Consider the following 18,388-nt stretch of genomic DNA (forward strand, 5'->3'; position numbering starts at 1 on the left):
ACTCGGACATGTGAAAGCCCTGCTGCCTTCACATCACTACTCAGGAGGAAGAGGGTCTTTTAGGTTGGCTGTGGTCTCCATCATAGGTCTCTGCACTGTGCTGGGACATGAAGAAAGAAATTGCTTCATGTGGAGGCAGTCAGTGGATAGAAAGTGAAAGAATCTGCTTTGGAAACACATTTCTCACAGCAAATAACATTTAGATGACCGTGTCTGCAAATGCCATTGTGGCATTTGCTAAGTTAAATACTGTGCCTCTGCTTGCTTGACCTTCCCCTCACGCCTGCCCTGTGTTGCTCCTGGGGTCTGAGAGTGTCACCTTGGGGAAGAACCCTCCCCTTCCTTCTGTCCTCTAAGGGCAGGATGCCCGCTTCATAACCTGAACTGCTGAACCCATGCTCTCAGCTGATTCTAAGCCAGTGGTTCATGATGTGAAGGCAAGGATAGAATTTTCTTGATTCTTCAAAGATTGTGGCCTTTGCTTCTTATGAGCCTACAGCTCAAGAGATAGTGTATCTTTAAAAATATATTTTCCCCTACATGATCACGCTACTGTATCATTTGTGTTTATTCTCCTCCATGTTTTCTTGGTCTTGACTTTTTTGGGGGGCTCAGTCATGGCTTGAACTCAAGGCCAGGGTTCTGTTTTTGAGCTGTCCTGTTTAAGTCCAGCATTTTGAGCCCCAGTTCTACTTCTGGTTTTCCAGTGACTAACTGGAGATAAGAGTCTCACAGACTTTCCGGTCCAGGCTGGCTTGAAACAGGGATCCTCAGATTGCAGCCTCCTGTGTAGCTAGGATTACAGGTGCAAGCCACCAGCACCTGACTCTCTTATTTTTATAAATATGATTTGTCTTCAGAAGACAGGCTACTGGCAAAGGGCAGTGTATTTTACTATATAGAACCATCTTTACACACAGACCTGCTATGCTTGGGCGTGTGTATATCCATGTCTGCATAGGGTCATTGAGCATAAAGAAGCACATAGATGGTTATGTGGACTATCTGGGTGAGGGATGCCTTGATGGAAGGAAGATAAAAGAGAGAAGAACAGGCTGGTTGAGAAAAGAGAAGGAAGAAAGCATTACATTTAAGGAAAGCAACTCCTCCAAAAAAACGCCCTTTCTTCCTCCTTGAAAGCATTTTTGTTGTATCAGTGTTAGTTTTAAGAAGAAAGAGAAAGGGAAAGAGAGAGAGAGAGAGAGAGAGAGAGAGAGAGAGAGAGAGAGAGAGAGAGAGAGAGAGAGAGAGAAGGTAGAGAAGAGACTACCAGCATATAGACCAAAGATGGTGAATCAGTCAGACATATTTGTGTATTTATTTAAATTTTTTACATATGTGTATCTGTAAAGAAATTATGGTGAACACAATTAAAGACAAGAAGAAAAACACCGTGTACATTGCCAAAATTTGGTGAATGAAGTGTGGATGCTGAATGGTGTAGGGTGTATGGATAACTTTATGGATTTGAGGTTTCGAGAAGCTATTTTTATATATAATATATTGCTTGCAATGTGATCTCAATGTTCTTGGGTTTGTGGGCTGGGGGACCTGCCTGAGAGGCTCAGTTTGTCCTTTGGTTACCTTGTTCACAACCAAGTTGTGATGCTAATAATGAAAATGACAGGGCTGTAGCCTGGGTGGACTGAATGACATGTAGGGGGAGGGGCTAGAGAGTCCCATCTCTAATGAGCATCCCAAGTGATTTTTATATTCATTAAAGCTTCAGATCCATTGCTCTAGGCGTTGTTAGCTGCCAAAGTGATGCACTGCTTTTATAATTAACTTTATTCAAACAAAACAAAACAAAGATTTATTATTTACTATATTAAAAAATCATGGTTCATTGTTTGACCTTCCTTTGTTTTGCTGCCGGTATTTAAAAGACCTAGTTCATGTGAAATTGCTAATGTGTAGATAGAACTTCTAATAAATCTATTTAACTTGGTGAGAACTAAGTCTCCAAACTGAAAATAACTCCACTGCACAGCTTGGTGGAATGCTGACCTGCCCATAGGGAAGGAGCTTGAGTCTTTTGTCATCCTAAAACAAACTTCTAAAAGTAACATGAATCAACTGAGCTGGGCAGCCATGGCTCAGGCGTATAATCCTAGCTACTCAAGAGGCTGAGCACTGAGGATCATGGTTTTAAGCCAGTTTGGGAAGACAAATCCAAGAGACTCTTATCTCTAGTGAACCAGAAGAAATTTGGAAGTGGAGGTGACTTCAGTGGTAGTGTCAGCTGTGAATGTAAGGCCCTGAGTTCAAGCCCTAGTAGACGCATAATAAATAACACACAAACAAATCTATCAGACATAAACATGAGTGGAAAATAATACACATCAGCTTCCTTATCTAGTCCTAACATCTCTGTGTGTTCTTCAAATGCATTTTGTCATGACTAAAATATTATGGGAGAATTTACATAACCCCCCTTGACCCATTCTTTCCCCTGCTTCTCTAATGGTTGTGTAAAAGTCTATTGTATATAGATACCACATTTTTTTTGGATCCAGTCACCTACTGTGAGGCATCTGGGTTGTTTCCATATCGTGGCTCTTGGGAACAGTGCTGCAATGAGCATGGATATGCAGCTGTGCTTATCATATCCTGGATTCATGATGCTCAGGATAGATGCCTAGGAGAGATATGGCTGGTTCATAGGGAAGGTCTATGTTTAGGTTTTTGGGGAACCTCCACACTGCTTTCCAGAGTGGTTGTTTTAGTTTACATTCCCACCAGCAGTGCAGTAGTTTAACAGATTGTTTTTAAACAATATAAATGGTATCTTACAGTATGCATTTCTCTGCAAATAGGTTTGTTTTGCTCAGTGATTTGCCACATTGACCCATGTAACTCTAGCTCATTTTAACTATAATACAGTATAGAATGATTAGAGAGGTATATTGTTGTCAAATACATTTTTAATCTATGCTTTTTATGGAAAGTTAAGGTATTTTCATTTTGTTAACTATTGTATTATAAAGCATGTCAGATAAATGAACTCTTCGCTAATTTCTCCAAATGTATAAAGCCTTTTTTTTGTTTTAATGCAGGGTTTCAAGCATACTAGGTAAACATTATACAACTTGAGCTATACCCCAAGACATTTTTTTTTTTAATTCTGTTTATGTGCTTTTCCCAGATAGGGTCTCATTGCTTAGGCTGTCTTCAAACTCATGATCCCCTGAGATGGCCCCCTGAAAAGCTGGGATTATAAGCATATACCAGCATGCCCAGCTGCATGTGAGTTTTTTATGTATCATATGTTGGAAGGTGGGTCATAGTATATGTATATCTTCAGCCTTATTTTTTATTTGTACTCCAAACAAAGCATACCAGTTTCCATAATGACTTCTTACATATTCCAGTTTTTCCCACTTCCTTGGTCTCAGATAGCAAGAATAGAAAATAGAAATACAAACTGAATAAAGAAAGTGACCTAGCAAGCTCTTTTCCTAGCCAGTGGACATTCCATGCATGTGGCCACTTTCCTTCAAACACAGTCCATGTGTGTTGATGAAACTGATTAGGCATTTTGGAGTCAGGATTAAAAGGTATACATGAAAAGAGCCTTATCTTCTGAGAGCTTAACAACTAACTGGAAAGCTAAGATATACACTATAAATAAAAGTTAATTATTTAAGTTACAAATTAACAGCAAGAGAAAAAGTTATCCCTGGATACTTTGGATTTATTATGAAATGGCTCATGCCTACATTTATTCTAAAGAGTTCACAAGACAGGGAAGTTGCAGAAATTATGGGATTCTAATTTGCCACAGAATGGTTTCCTAGCAACCACCACTAGATGCAGGCAGCTAACTCCACCGTTTTGAACTCTACTTATTCTGTAAGAAAAATGATTCAAATAAAAGCCAGTTTAAAGTAGCATTCCACTGGGAAAAGTGTATTTGAAATATGTAACTTTGGGGATAGAGGCATGGCTCTGGTAAAGTTTCGAAGCTCTGAGTTCAAATCCCAGTATTACCAAAACCAAAAGGAAGGGAGGTAGGGAGGGAGGTAGAGAGGGAGGAAGGAAGGAAGGAAGAAAGGAAGGAAGGAAGGAAGGAAGGAAGGAAGGAAGGGAAGGAGGGAAGAAATGTGACTTTTTATTTTTAGAAGGTCCTGAGGCTTGAACTCAGGGCCTAGGAGCTGTCTCTGAACTTTTTTGCTCAAGGCTAGCCCTCTACTGCTTGAGCCACAGTCCACTTTTGGCCTTTTATTAGTTAATTGGAGATAAGACTGCGCAGGCTGGCTTGGAACTGTCATCCTCAGATCTCAGCTTCCAGAGTAGCTAGGATTACAGGTGTGAGTCACCTGTGCTGGGCTGGGTCTGCGACTTTTTGAGCAAAGTGTTGTCTTTCACTGGAACCAGCAAAGATGACTTATGGAAAACAAAAGGACACTGGACTCTGAGACTTGGGCATCGAAGTTTTCCCAGGAGTTAGATTTGGGCAGTGATGAACAAAGGGAGCAAAAGACAGTCTGGCAAAAGTGGGAGCCAAAGTTCCCTATAGTGGAATGATAGACCTGTGCAATGTCTTACCCACACCTGGCTCTGAAAGTTACAGCTTAAGGGTGGGAAATTAGACATCTGCTGATCCCAGGGGATCTGCAGTAATTGCATCGTCATCCTGCATCACCATCCTGCTGTAGATAAAGCAGCATTAGTGCCACAGCACATTCTCTTTTCTCTCACTGTTTCTTACCAACTCTCATGCTGACTGGTTGGAAGAGAAGACCTTGTGGCTATTCCAGGAAGAAGGGCCATGAGGGGATTGTTTATGCCAGCTTGCAGTACACCTGTCACCACAAACTTGAACCTTACAGAGGAAGCATTCATTGTTGAAGGAAAAAGATGCCAAACTCCTTCAGCCAGCATCATAAAACAAGAACATGTTCCAGAGTCCTTTGAATAGAAAAACAGGCTGGCAGAGTGCTGGACCTGGGAGAGACAGTTTTGTACATCGGATAATTAGAATATAAAGAAAGGGATAATTTGGCCTTGTTATGTGGTGAGTTGTGTCTAATTTCTCTAGAAGTGAAAACTACCTGTTTACCCTTTAAACTTTGTAAAAAAGAAAAAAACCAAACAAACCAAAATAAAACAAAAAACAAACCCCAAACAAAAAAATTACTCTCAGTTACCCATAGAGTCACTCATGAGGAAAAAACATACTTCTTTTTCTTTAAAGTTCAGTCAAGAAAACAGAATAAAATACTAACAAAAAGATGCTGAAACAATGTTTATGATTTTTGTCATCTTTTAAGGTTTTAAGGTCAGTTAAATTTAGAGTTTAAGATTAGAGTTCTGTTCATCATGTCACTTTAGTGCTGTTTTCTCATGCCATAATTTTTCCAGTATGTCAGATGTCACTGAAAACCTTTAGATAGCCATGTGATTCTAAATTTGAGAATTTTCTTAACAAATGTTTGTTTTGACTGGTGCATCAAGCCATCTAAAACTCTGCAGACAATCTTCATTTTTTGATATAGCAATTTTGATCAAAAATCAATTTACTTGAATATTTTGTAGTATTAGAGATACAAAAATATGTTTCTAGATCCTGCCAAAGTCTTCTGATTTTGCTCACCTTAATTCAGCCTATGCTCTGACATGCAGCTGTTTACAGACATCAATTCATCGAGGCCTGCAGAGGCAGGGTAAATCTGCAGGAATTTTTGTGAACCACTTGTTAAACAGCTATTTCTTTTTTCAAATGTTTTCCCTAAAGTTGCTTAGATAATTTTATTTTTTCATATATTTTCTATTGTAATCAATAGAAGGGCTACATTGTATTCACCAGATAGAAGGTGCATTACTTCACAAACACTGATACCCTTTCTCATGTCTTGGTCCCCATTTCCCTCCCCCCACCCCCACCCTCATCTTGTTTCCCCCCCTTCCCTATCTGATTTCAAATAACCAAAAACACATATATACAATATATCAGATAACAGGGTGAAATACTGTAACAATATGAGATAACCAAGGGACAGCAAAAGAGATGAGAGATAACATAGTACATTAAGGACAACAATCACTCATTATATGGCTTTTGTTTCTATCTCCTGAAGGTCCTTTCATTTAGCATGTCATACTATATGGCCTTATGTATCTAGGTTTTACTCTATTGTAAATCTCTGCTAGGAGAGCTCAAGGTTTCTACTGATTATGACAAATGAGGGAAACCATTGAGCCTATGTTCCTGTGAGTCTGGCTTACTTCACGTAATAGGATTTTTTCTAAGTCTTTCCATTTCCTTAGAAATGGAGCAATGTCGTTCTTTCTGATAGCAGCATAGAATTCCATTGTGTACAAATACCACATCTTGTTGATCCACTCATCAACTGAGGGGCATCTGGGTTGGTTCCATATCTTAGCTATAGTACAGCTATTTCTTGTAAGAAATAAATAATATAAATTCACATTTAACTAAAATATATTAAAAAGAAATGTAATAAGTACTCAACACATATCATGTCTTATTATTTTTACTATTGTCTACACCTTGTGTTTTTTCAAATTTTAATATCTATTATATCTGTCTGGACATATTATATAGGTGTTTTTCTTCTTGACTTGTGCCCACTGACATAATATTCAACTTTTTTTTTTCATCTTAAAAGAAAGAAATATTTATTTTGGTGCATGGTTTCAAAGGATGCAGCCCAAGATGCTGTTGCTTTGGGCTGATAGTGGCAGACAGTCATGGGAAAGTACATGGTTGTCAGAGCTTGTTCACTTTGTAGCAGCCAAGAACCAGAGGCAGAACGGGGCCAGGGTTCTAGTCTCCAACTTTAAGAACATATCCTCTACTGACTGTACATTGTATGAATTATTAGCTAATGGGAACTACTAAGGGATGGTCAGTATTACTGGGCTGTATCTTTTTTTTCTTTATTAACATTGATTTTTATATCTATATAGTTATGTTATATTTCTGATTTTTAAAATCAGAAAACACTACATTGGTTGTTAGGGATATTTGCCAGCATACTCCTAAAGCAGATGTCACCTCCCACAGACATCAAAATAAACTGTAAATCATTGGCTAACACTAATTGCCCTTTGCCACTCAGCTCCTGGGCTCCCAGCAAAATAGAGTCCAAAAGATATTCTATTATCAAAACAAAAGTATCAACCCCCCAGAATCCATTCTTTAAAACTCTCAGGTACACTGTTTTGTTTTGTGGCTTATACATAACACTCGAAACTTCTTTTCTCATGGGCAAAAGAAACCTCTATAAAGTCAATTCAAGCTTCTCCATGTCCTCTTTCTTTTGGCACTTCTAGCCTAATGTCTGTTCTGCCTGTTGGGGAGCTCCCTTCTCCAGCAGCTTTGATGAAACACCCTCCATTGACCCCCCAAAGGACCAGAGAGTCAGAAGTGCCTTTGGTTCATGCTGCTTATTATCAGTTTAGCTCCTTAAGTGCTGAGAACATGCCCCCCTGCTGGTTAAATCCCTTGTTTTTGCCTCTTGGTTGCACTAAGATAATCACTAAGTATTCATCATACAAGGACAGTGTACTAGGCAATGCTCTGACTGAAAAACAAGTGGTTTTTATCACTAAACTCAGAGCCATTCCAACATAATATGAATTTAATGAGGACTTGAGAAAAGCCCAGTGGATAGGTAGATGATGGGAAATCTGTCCTTCATCCATTAGAAAGCCAGAAGCAACTGACAGTAAGGCTTGCCATCCTTGGTATATTTTTTATTATTAACTATTTTTATTTTTATTTTAAAGGTGATGGGCAGAGAGGCTAGCAGGTTGTAAGTCAGAGGTAATGAGTATATGTCTTTTTGGACAATGTCACTTCTTCCTTTGCTCTCTGAGTCTTCCTCCCTCAGCCCCCATCTTGGTATACATTTTTGATGATGCTGATATATTTTTGAAACACAAAATTAAAAAACTAAAGCCATCATTGAAAAATGTACTGTCACATGGATTTAGAGTCTGAGTCCTTCTATATCAACGAAACACCCATCTCTCGTCTATTCCACAGTAGCTTAATTGAGCATGTCAGAAACCTAGGACCAAGTCTTTCCAGGATTGTAGAGACTCCTGTCTGTAGGTAGACAGAGCTGTGAGAGCAGGGTGTGAAGAAGATGGTAGAGAATCCAGTTACTATCAGCTTACATCCTTTAGGGTGTCAGTTCTTAAGGGTGAAACCAAAGGATAAGATTTTTTTCCTGTGTGTTGTGTGTTACCATAGAGGAACTTACAACTTTAACCTTTAAAGCAGATAATCCTTGTCCACTATGTCATCTGCAGTGATAAGGGTAGAGATGTAGATTTCATACTTTCTGTACATTTCACTCCCCTTTATCTCGAAACAAGATTTAAACAAAGCACATAAAATGGAGCCACTGGCGTGAATGTGTAAACTCTTCTAGGCCCTGACCTCCTTTTTCAGCTTCCCTGTTTCTCTGGAAGGAAAAGGGAACTAGAGCTAAATTGTGTTTCTTGAACAGCTTTAGGAAAGTGTTTGACCCTGATAGCTACCATCCTGTCACATATCGGAGACCCAGGGCTTCCCCAGCATCCTCTGCCTCTGTGTCAGAGACAGCTCTGCACTCTGCCTACCAAGTCTCAGAAAATCTCAAGCAGAAGTGGTGTTTTTAGTGGAAGATCATGTTGCACTAGTTCAGCCTCAAGCTGCGTTGGTCCCATAGATACAATTAGTTACTCAACAGCAGAAAGCTTGTTCTGTTGTTGGCAGGTATCTTGGCACATTACCCACGGAACAGATGGCTTCTGGTTCCACAAATTAGATTTCCAGATGATTGTCTAATAAGAATATCAACCAGCTACTCCTGCCTTGGCCTTGCCGCCTCTCTGACAAACTGGAATGAGTCTAGGTAGATGTGCTGACCTCCCATCAATTACCTCTTCCTCTGGGTGAGAGCACAGTTGAGATAGAGCTGAGAGAGGGCAGGGGAGTCTGCTCTTGGAAGACATTTAATTAATCTGCAACGTGCATCTCTTCCTGCCCTTTCCTCTAATCCCCATTCTGCCTTTCTTAAATGGTCTCCACTTCTCAGTAAGATTGATGCAATGCAAATGAGAACCTTGCCCCATCACTAAGAGGTAAAACAGGAGGAGATTCTGCAGCAGAATCACCTGTCAGTTCTCTCCAGCCCCCCGTACTAATCCTTTAGATTATTCTAACTAGCCAAGGTAATTCTTCTACCATGCTGACCTCTTGCCACACCCAAGGAAATTGATCGAAAGGAACCCGTCTGGACTTGTCAGAGCCAATCAGATTTCCTTGCTTGAAAAACAAAGAGGGAGGAGTCGGGAGGCAGAATAGCTTCTTTCACAGACACTAGGGGAACCATCCTGGCCCTAAAGAGGTCCTTCAAATCTATTTAGTCATCTCCTCTTTCGATCCCATGTCATCCAGCTATTTAGAAAACATTTCCCCCTATTTCAATTTGCATGCATATTTTCTGTACAGCCAAGTCTGTCCTACTCTAATGTCTCTTTTGAATTCCTTTCCCAAAGGAAAATGATAGAAACCACACTGCTGCCTTGACTATGACTGTCCCTCAAACCCAGAAATGGCAGATGCACACCACTGTTCCAGGCAAGACATTCCTGCCCAGAGAGAGACACGGTCAAGTTCAATTATTAATGGCGTAGGGCCTGATCTGAGGGGCCATCACCCAATGCAGCTTGCCTTGCCCACATCTCCACATCACACCAATATTTGTTTCAAAGTTGCCAGCTGATGGAGCTTTGGTTCTCTGTCTCCGGCTTGCCTAACTGGTTGTGTTTGAGTGTTACACCTGTCAGGTTGGCTACCAACCGTGTTGATTTAATTAGCTGTTTTATAAGATGGAGCTCTAGAGTAGAGGAAGCAGGGCCTCTTGTGACAGATTCACCAGCAAGGATGCAATTGGTGCAAACTCAGGGCCAGGTGTTGATTGAGAAGAGTTCCTGGAGGCAGGTATACAACTAGACAGCTAGTCAGGTGGGGAAGAGGGTGAGTCCTTCTGGTTTTGCTCTATATTTTCTGTATCAAACTTGTATGCCAGGAAGTGCCAGAAGCTCTTGGACTCAGTATCTATAAAGTGGATGGTTACTTGTGGAGACCTAAGGAAAATGGTTATCCAACTCCCTGCCTACGTCAGTGAGGGAATGCAGATACATTGTCCATAATCCTCATCTTAGTTCCCCTCTAGACTTGGGATGTTTGGTTCTAAGTCTGGCCAGCTCCATCAGAGACCACTATCTTCATTATTTGGGGCAGTCCTAATGTGTACCTTTTTAGGAGCTGCTAGCCAACCTTAAGAGAAACTTATATATACTGCCTTTGGCCAAAGGCAGACTCAGGTAGCGACTGTCTCTTTAGCATGCACCTTCAGTCTGTTGTGACTTGTTTGTACACCTGGTGACCCATTCCTGACAGTGAGGTCATTGTCAGGGGTGTGCTAGAGAAGCTAGGTCAGGAATGTATGACTTCCTTGTTTATAGAAGAGCAGACCAAGAGGCCTGACCATAGGGAAGAGGTCAAGCAAACTGTGAAAAGGTCATTTCCAGCTGTGTCTAGCTTAAAACAGAGCCAGCTCCATGCAGTCAGGTGGTGCCACACGGTTGGCTGAGTCTTCTGAGGGAATTGGTTCTTATTCCGTGGTCGATGATCATTTATCTTCTTCATGCTGACTCATTGTTTTCTTCCTGGAAATTCCTGGGGGCCAGGTATCAGTGGCACACACCTGTAATTCTAGCTACTCAGGAGGCTGAGATCAGATGAAGGATCTCATTTCAAAGCCAGCCTGGGCAGGAGAGTCTGTGAGACTCTGTTGGCCAATAAACTACTGGAAAAGCTGAAAGTGGTACTGTGGCTTGAGGGGCAGAGCACTCACCTTGAGCAAAAGAGGCCCAGGGACAGTGCCAAGTCTGGAGTTCATTCCTCTGCTGTCACTGTGTTTGATTTTGGCATCCTGTGTCTTGAATACATTCATCTGAATTGGGGAAGGGAAGGGAAACAACAAGATGGTGAGACAAAGGACAAAGGCAAAACCAACAAGACAGTATGTTAGAAATGAACTTTACAACTGATTGGGGGAAGGAAAGTGAGAGAAAAATGAGGGAGGAGTAACAATGTTCTACAAGAAGTGTACTCATTACCTTATGTACGTAAGTATAACCCCTTTGTGCATCGCCTTAATAATAAAATTAAAAATTAATAATTAAATCAATTAATTAAAATTAAGTAATTTTTTTAAAAGACAGAAAAGGCAAAAAAGGAAGAAAAAGAAGAAATTTCTGGGAGCTTGTAACCAAGTTAATATGAAATATAAATGAGCATATGCTTGGAAAACAGGAAATAATATTAAGATGATTTCAACCAGTGGTCATGGTATAGGCTGTCACAGGTGAAAATCAGGCTTTTGGGGATTCACAAGGTAGGACTATCTCTCGAGAAAGCCACTGGCCCAGTTCTGTTTTGTTCTCCTCTTGATATTTTCTTATTAGGAGTCCCTTCGGTCCCTCAACTTGTAAGCCTTTGGAATGCTTTGGATAGGGCTAACTCTTGGACTCAAAAATCTGAAAGAGTAAACCTTAATGTCATGATTTTAAAGAGATAGATAGTCAAGGTAAAAATAATGTAAAGACAAATGATGTCAAAGGACAAATAAGTCACAGTGTCTGTAGTAAGCTCAGGGTAGGAACAGTTTTATGGGGAAGTTTTCAAGCTCCAGCGGCTCTCTCTCAATAGTGCTTTACATGCGGTGCTATGTAATCCAAGGGTGACATCACATCTGTGTATGTGTGGGTCCACACAAGGCCTTGTTAAACAATGTCTGTTGGCTGTTTGCTTTATGAAAGGCCTGGGATTACAAGCTGACAGAGGAAAAAGAAAGGGATGTGAAGATCTACTCTTATACTCACAGAATTTGTAGGATTAAAAAAAAAAGTTCTTGTATCCTGTAGACCAAACAATTGAAAGGAAATTCTCTAAAAATCATAATCTACGAAGTACCAGTGGCAGTAGAGGACCCAGGAGGGGAAAAAAGACGGAAAAATCCATCAATCTTCTCTGGAATAATTAATAAACATATTTTGAGTTAAGGGCCATCCAGACAAGTCCTCGGTCTGCCCACAACAATGTGAATGTCACGATGATCTTTGATTTGCTAAGCAAATGACAAAGGTAGTTTGGTTGATCTGTCAACATCATTTAAAGAACTCTCACCATCAGGTCTGTTAATGGGAGTTCATTAATCACTAGCTTCCTTTCTCTTTGAAGTCCTATCAGGTAATTCCTCACCTTACCATGATTGGATAGTATTGTTGCCTAGCAATAAACTATTGGTACCCCTTTCACCAATAATCTGTATAAGGTAAATTTGTTGTTATTGGTTTTATTTTATTTTTGAGACAGGATCTTATTATGTAGCTCAGGTTGGACTCAAACTTTTCCTGCTTCAGCCTTCTGAGTGCTGGAATTTCATGTGTGCACTGTCATGCCCAGATGATGGTAAGGATGATCATATATCAGAATATTTGTGTATGGGAGAGTACATATGTTTCTGGAAGGGAGGATATGTGTGTGTGTGTGTGTGTGTGTGTGTGTGTGTGTGTGTGTGTTTGCGTGCATGCATGGGTGTGTGCGTTTGAATGAATGCTTACATGCATTCTCAGCATGCACCACCAAATGACCCCAATAAAACGAGAATATTTTCATTTTCCTAACTCATTCTCATGAGGCTATTTATTTTTCTTATACTCTTGCCTGGAAATTCAAAGTAATTGCCACCACGTGGGCACCAGCCTGTTGATTCTGTTCTCAGGAGCCAAGCCACCAGGCACCCAGGAGGTTTGGTTTATTTAACCAAAATGAGTAGCGTGTGCTTTGCCTCTTATTTCTTTAAGTGCCCTTTCATTAAAACAGCTAATCACATTCATTTCCTAGCGCATTATTGTCGACTTTAAAAAATGGGCGTCATGGTTGGATGTGTTTAACAAATCTTGGTGTATTGGTTGGGACACCTTGGGAAACACCAAACACAAATGCTGGCTGAGTAAAAGGTTATGTTACTATTCACAGTGGGTATGGGAGTTTTATCCAGAAGTAGGATAGGCTGAAGATGAGAATAACAAGTTTTAAATTGAATCTTGGGTTGAAGATCACTAGGACATAGAACAAAATGAGGACTGGATGCATATGACTGTAGCACTTGCAAATGAGACAGGATAGTCTCTGCATTCTCCTCTAATCCCAGATAAAAATCTTTCTTGGTACTAAATGGGAAGAGAATATGGGCTGATGTGATTGAGTACAGGAGGCCCTGTGCGGGCTGACAGCTACTTTCTTCATTAAGGTGATGTGTGATATTACGGATGACCTTGTCTAAGACAATTAAGAACATAAAATAAATGGAGTGGCTTTGGCTCAGTTGACCGCCAGCTCAATAAGGACCTGCCAAGTCTGTGTAAATCCAACTGCATTAGGAGAAGCCTGGAGACTAGAATAGAGAAGAGAGGCTCACGGCATCCTCCCCAGAACAGAGCACTCTGGAATGATCTTTTCCAGACATGAAATGTGGCTTCATCTTTGCAACTTGAGAACCATGGGTGCAGCTTGGAGAAATCATACCTGATCATATAAAAGTATATGCAGATGTACATATACTTTTAGAGTGCTCAAAGGGGATTCATTTATGACCTCATGAAGCTTCACAACAACCCTCTGATTTAACATCCCCATGGGGTAATAAAGGGTAATGGGCTGGCCAGAAGATGGAATTTCCAAAACTTAAACCCAAGTTCTTTGCCCTAGGACTAGGTTATTTCTACCAGGCTGCTTCCCTGAATTAAAACAAGCCACCAGACACAGTGGCCAAGATTGAAGAGCTCACATACTAGAGGCAGCTTTCTGGCCCATAAAAAAGGGGCCCTGACAGCCACTGTCAAATGTTTGAAACCTTATCATATATATGGAGGATGGGGGAAACTTCTTTGTAGTTCCTCCAGAATGAAGACTATTTGCCTGGAATTATACACCAACACAGAGGACAGTGCAAAGCCATGTCTGAAGGAGAATGATATCTACATAGGTCAACGAAGCAATGGACTGAGAACAACAGGACGGCTTGGAAGGTGGGGGTCATGGCTCATGGAGGCAGGAGGAAGGAAAGTCACTACTGCTATGTCTGCATCTGGACTTCTATTGCTTTTTGGGGGCAGCCTGAGTTAGTCCACAATGCCCTCCACACACACACTCAGTTTTTATTCCCCCACATCAGTTGGCTCTGTGAGAGTCTTTGTCCTGGAAGGGAGCTCCCTGGCTGGTCAATTTTGAAGTTAGTTATAATTCAATGCCCCCTGCTTTGGGAGTGTTATAGCTCATACTCTCAGACAAGCCTGCAGATGTCTCCATCCCCTAGCCTTTAAAATTCTCCTAGTCTAGAGCTGTGGCTGTTCTGGGATTCCCTTGGCCCCCATCACAACTACTGACAATACACAAGGCTTCTAGCTAGTGGTTTACTTCAATCTGCATTTGGAGCTCATCTATATCAACTAGTTTTAGGATACATGTTGCTCATAGCTCAGTGTTTTGGCTTTGCTACATAGTAGCTCTGCTTGTTTGTAGATGAGGTTAAGAAGATTCAAAGCCCCACCCATCTCCTCACTGCTGCCATCTGGCCAGCTCTACTCTGGACTGCTTTGGGTAACTTCAAGCTTCTGGACTCATCAGCTCATGTTAGGAATATGCGGGTTTTTACAGAATCCAATTCACTCTTAGAAACTATCATTGGCATATAATAAAAAGAAATTTTTGGTGGAAGAACTTGGGGTTATGAAATAAATTAAGCTCTGATGGTTCATAATTTAGAAAAGAAAAGTGAAGATGTGAAAATAGAAAGAGGTGTTTCTTCAGAGTGAGTTATGGTCCGGGGCCTGGTAAGCTATGCCAAGTCTCTACACTTTGCATTCTTCACCCCTAGAGGAAAACAATTCTCACAGTTGGGTATCCAGCTCAGTAATCTATCAGTTTTGTCTGACTAAAGTCACATCATTAATGGACACCAAATCTTGCTCAATTTAAAGGTTCATTTTTCTTTTGGCTGTTGGCAAAGGCAACATTGATTATGGGTTATTAGCACCCACCTCCTCTTATTTTGAATGTGTTGGGAGCATTTGTCTGCATACCAACTATAAGCAGCAGTACCAGGGCTCAGAATCCTCTTTCTAATCTGAGCCCAAGGACATGTGCCAGTGTGTCTGACTGTACGCAAGGATTTGCTCAGAGCTTTCTTAGAAAGATGAAGGGTGGGGAGGCGGGGAGAACTTTTCCCCACTTCCATCTCACAGTCCATTTGGGTTCTTTTTCACTTGTCCATCCACATCCATTTGTTCTCTTATGCACTCACTAAGTATTATAGAGTGCTGACTAGTGGAAAAGTGAAAACAACAGAGACTATGGAGAGATGAGTTTCCTAAGCCACGTGGGGAAGTAGCCACCTTACCACATCCCACAGAATGTCCTCCACAGAATGTAGAAACTGTACCCACAGAAGCCCTAATACTGCTTCCCTCTCCTTCCTTTCAGTACTCTTGTCTTCCACTTTGGGATATCACTGTGGCATACATGCCCCTCTCATAACCTCTCCAGGACTTGGCAGGGGTCTCCACTGGCACCAAGACTTTACAGGAAGGACAAACAGCTAATATCCCCCTCTGCCCCTGCCCGAGGAAGCTAACTGCTGGGATGGTGTGTGCATCCCAGAGCCACTCAGCACTTTATTTTGCTTTTCTGGCTCAGTCCTAATTGGCCCCACAGATCCTTACCATTAACCATGTGTGCTCCTTCCTAGGCTGCTGGAACAAATTACCATAAACTCAGTGATCTTTTGTTCTGGGGCTCAGAAGTCTCATTGGTCCAGAATGAAGGTCTTGGCAGGGTGTGATCCTTCTGGAGGCTCTAGGGTAGGACAGAAGTCTTCATGTCTTGCTTCCTTTAGTTTCTAGGAGCTACCTGGACTCCTTGGCTCATCATCAAGACCAGCAGCAGAGCTTCTTTTCCCCTCTCTGACTTCAGCTTTTGCTATCTCATCTTCTTTTAATTGTGATCTTGGCTTCTCATCTTGGACCCTATGATTATGCTGGACTTTTTTCTTCAGTGTTTTTGTTGTTGGGTTTTTTTTTTTGGCCAGTTCTGGGTCTTGAACTCAGGGCCTGAACACTGTCCTTGGGCTTTCTCAAGGCCACTTGAGCACAGTACCACTTCCAGCATTTTCTATGAATGTGCTACCTAGGAATAGAACCCAGGTCTTCATGCATGCTAGGCAAGCACTCTACCACCAGGCCAAACTCCCAGCCCCTATACTAGGCTTTCTTACACAATCAAGGATCATGTCCCAAAGTCAGGGTTTTCTACTCAGATGTAACAGAAAAATTATCTTTTTTCTATTCTCTCTCTCTAGCTCTTTTGCTTTTAGTCTGTGGTGCTGGGAGTTGAGCTCAGACCCTTGTACATGTTAGGTGCCCTATCACTGGGCTAATCCATTTACAAGTCCTGAGATGTGGACATCCTTGTAGGAAGATTATTCTGTCAGCCTGCCCAGTCTCACAATCCAAAAAATCCAGACAAAGCTCTCAGCAACTGAGTTCAGCTACAACAAACCTGCATTTGTGACAATGACAGTAATGAGAGCTAACATCTGAGTGCTTGCCACAAAACTCCCAGGGCCACATAAGAGCTTTGAATACAGTGCTCATTGAATTCCTTCCCAAGATCTTAGGCAAGTGAAGAAATGGAGACATGGGAGAGGTTAAATAGCTTGATCAATATAATCAAACCAGAAAGGCCCAGAACTTTGCAACCTGACTCTTTTCTTACATCTCAAGAAAAGAAGGTCAGCTGGGGGTGGGGTAGGTGAGACAGACAGATAAAAAACTGCTCCCAAGTGTGGCCTTAAGCAGTAGTTCTTGAAATATCTCATTTAAAAGGCAGAATAGAAAACTTGTGAGACGTTTATGTGGCCCGTGTCAATTAAACACCATGATATCTCTACAGGATAACTGTAAAGCTTGTTAGTGCATCTCCGAGCTTTGCTCTCCCATGTGCTTAGCAGACAATTGGGTTCAAATGCTCACAGTGCTTTGCTAAGCAGTCAGGCGGTCTCTGGCAGGTCTCTCATCTTCCAGGTTCCTGTCACCAGTGGCTATCCTGTGGGTCTTCAGGATCCATTTCTATTTCGATGAATACTGTGGGTCTTCAGGAATCCAATTTTCTATTTCGATGAATACTAGCAAGTCTTCACAAGAATTCAGCTCCTATAATCTAGCTGACTGCCTGCAAGCATTGGGCCTAGAGATGTGAGTTTAGGGACATGAAGAAGGCTCATTGCACTTATTCTAAAGAACATGAACCTATGGAGAAACCAGGAACTGAAAATAAAATGCTCACTTTGGATTCAAAGCCAATGAGACAAATCTTGACTGTGGTTTGGTATGAACAATGTCTTTTAAATCTTTAGTTTAGGATAGCTGATATCTATTTTGTGTGGTGGTCAATTTTGGGTCAGAATCATGACTGACACCCAGAACTGTTTTTAGGCACTATAATTATTTGTCCTGTCAGATGGCATTTTGCTGCTCACATGTCTTATTTAAGATATAAATGGCAAGTCTCTCTCTCTCTCTCTCTCTCTCTCTCTCTCTCTCTCTCTCTCTCTCTCTCTCTCACACACACACACACACGCACACACACACACACATTTTGGTGTGAGTTACAGAAATATACACATTAATATCGTGCTAACTTCCCTAACCACATTGAAGTCACAGATAAAGACTAATAACTTCAGAGTTATCATATCCTGATTAAGTTCGTGTCAAGTTCAAGGCAAACTACCCAGCTCCAGTAATATTTGTGCCATTACTAGCACAGTCTGTTCCAGACCAGAATCAATTTCTGTTCCGACATGTCTTTGTTATTAAAAAGTTAGGGAGAGCAGAGAAGGGAACACAAAGACTAGATTTTTCAAAGATGACATTACAAAGCTAATGGCACTGAGCCCTTTGTTTGAAGAAGGAAGAAAATCCACAGGGGCTTTAGAAGACAGGGCAATCCATGAGGGAGATAAGGAAAAAAGAGAAAAAAATGTTTCTGCTTCATGGATAGCATGGTAAGATTGCAACGCTGACGTGTAATTATCAGTTAGAAAGAAATAAGCTTTAGGGTGATTTGTTATGATTGCAAGTTTAAATAACTGTGATGATATCAGACTCCCCTAAACAGCAAGTGACTCATGCGGAAACTGAGTCAAAGTGTGTGTGTTTGTGTGTGTGTGTGTGTGTGTGTGTGTGTGTGTGTGTGTATAAGAGAGAGAGAGAGAGAGAGAGAGAGAGAGAGAGAGAG

Source organism: Megascapheus bottae, chromosome 14 (genome assembly GCF_031878675.1).
Source record: "Megascapheus bottae isolate mThoBot1 chromosome 14, mThoBot2.hap1, whole genome shotgun sequence".
In the NCBI taxonomy this organism is placed as follows: Eukaryota; Metazoa; Chordata; class Mammalia; order Rodentia; family Geomyidae; genus Megascapheus; species Megascapheus bottae.